The following is a 2177-nucleotide window of genomic DNA, read 5'->3' on the forward strand; positions in this document are numbered from 1 at the left end:
CAACATTATGCAAGCCTTGCTGCTTCCTAGTTTGAGTCCTTTCCGAATGCCATTGATAATTGTTGGCTGCCATTTCCTCAATAAGTGCATGGGCAACCTCAGGAGTTTTATTATTTATGGATCCTCCAGCTGCAGCATCTAATATGGTCTTGTTTGAGTTAGTAAGACCATTATAGAAAGTCTGCACTTGCAGCCAAATCGGAAGGCCATGGTGAGGAACCCTCCTTAGTAGCTCCTTGTATCGTTCCCAAGACTCATATAAAGATTCCCCCTCTTGCTGGAAAAAAGTAGTGATGCCATTCCTCATTTTAGCAGTTTTAGAAGGGGGAAAATATTTAGAGAGAAAATGGCTGGCCATTTCGTCCCATGTGGCTATAGATCCTGCCGGTAATGAGTTCAACCAAGCTTTGGCTTTATCCTTCAAAGAAAATGGGAATAACCTCAGCCGGATGGCATCATCACTTACCCCATTGTGTTTGAAGGTGTCACAGATTTCCAAGAAGTTAGCAATAAGGGCATTCGGATCCTCATGGGCCATACCACAAAACTGAACCGTATTTTGTATCATTTGGATTATGGCCGGTTTAATTTCAAAGTTAATGGCAGCAATAGTTGGCCTAATAATGCTGGAGACAGTCTCGGTGAGGGTGGCCTTGGCATAATCCATCATAGTTCTTTGTTCAGCCATTTCTTGTGCTTCTTGTCTGACTTGCTTAGCAGCTCTCAAACGGACACGGAGAGTTCGTTCAATCTCCGGGTCGTAAAGGATCTCTTCCAGTTCAGGTCTGCTTGTCATAAACTGTTAAAGTCAAAGCAATAAAAATGCCAATATTCACAAGAAAATAAATAACTAATCCTATCACACTGAAAATGTAAAGTGAAGTATTGGAATACAAAACCTACATCCTATCATGAATAAATGAAGCCGATTATACTAAAAGCAGATTTAAACCAATCATCTTATTCAAGGTTCCTTTATCTACATCCATCGATTGCAACATCTGAATTCAGACCCAATTTAGTTGAGTTCAGATCTACAAGTCTTTGGTATTGTTAGTCCAGATAAATTAACAAATAATAATTCAGATTTGAGCTGTATATCTCATACACACTCATTGGTATACACTACAATATACATCCATTAAGGTTGGAATCAATTCTGTGATGCTTTAGGGCTGAAATCAGATCTGATCTGAAAAAAAAAAAAAAAATTTAAAAGGATCTGAAATAAACTAAAACCAGTCCTGAGTTAGGCTTGGGTTAAAGATTTTAAACTCTACAATTGAAGCTCAAACCTGTATAGCTGATGCATATCAAACACTTGCTAAGACCTGAAAATTGGGTCTGCAATGTTTGGTATTGCAAGCTATTCAGTCCATACAACTTTTGTAGAAATCTGAAATCAGGTCTGCTAACTGTTGCACTATAGCAGCCCTGCTACAGATCTGAATGCTAAAAGAAATACTTGGAAAGTGCTAATTTTTCTTAAATATCTAAGGCATAACAATTATTCAATCCAAACATAAACCTCCTTAGCTAATGTAGCTTGGTTACAAGTGGGTAAAGCCAAGAATTCAGTCCACCCAGAATTCATAGTATGCTCTGTATCAGTTCAGTCCTCACATCATATCAACTGCATTTCAGATTTGAATTTCTCTCATTCCTTGCTATCCATTCACCCTTGAGGCAGGTTGGATGTATCCTAGGGTGGATTGGGGTAGTGATGGCACCCAATTCACCTCAAACTTGCATCGGTTCAGATCTGAGTTCGGAGGAATTCAGATCTGAACTGAGCAGATCTGTAACAGTAGAATTCAGATCTGAACTCAAGTCTGAGTTTGGATCTGAATTCTCAATTGCCTTAACTTCAGTTATTGCTACCAAATTGTTTTTGGGGAATAGCAGAAGTGCCCTAGGGTGAATTGGGGTGGTGATGACACCCAATTCCCCTCAAAATTTCATCAGTTCAGGTCTGAGTTCAGAGGAACTCAGATCTGAACTGTTGCAGATCTGCAATAGCAGAATTCAGATCTGAACTCAGATCTGAGTTCTGATCCGAATTCTCAATTGCTCCTCTGGTTGTTCAAAAGATCTCCCCCTTTTTTTTCATTTGGTTTTTTTTTCTTTTTGTAATGAAAGAAAAGAATAATAAAATCTGAAACACAAGCAACTCTTTT

At 38.8% G+C, this 2177-nt stretch overlaps 1 non-coding gene across 1 annotated transcript; it reads left to right on the forward strand.

Moving 5' to 3' along the window:
• Positions 1-203: 203 nt before the first annotated feature.
• Positions 204-310, forward strand: LOC148874062 (small nucleolar RNA R71). The gene has a single exon (XR_016106298.1). It is a non-coding gene; the product is annotated as a small nucleolar RNA R71 (small nucleolar RNA).
• The last annotated feature ends 1867 nt before the right edge of the window (positions 311-2177 follow it).

The sequence above is a fragment of the Nelumbo lutea genome, chromosome 1, assembly GCF_056320005.1.
Source record: "Nelumbo lutea isolate HS-2025 chromosome 1, American lotus-T2T, whole genome shotgun sequence".
In the NCBI taxonomy this organism is placed as follows: Eukaryota; Viridiplantae; Streptophyta; class Magnoliopsida; order Proteales; family Nelumbonaceae; genus Nelumbo; species Nelumbo lutea.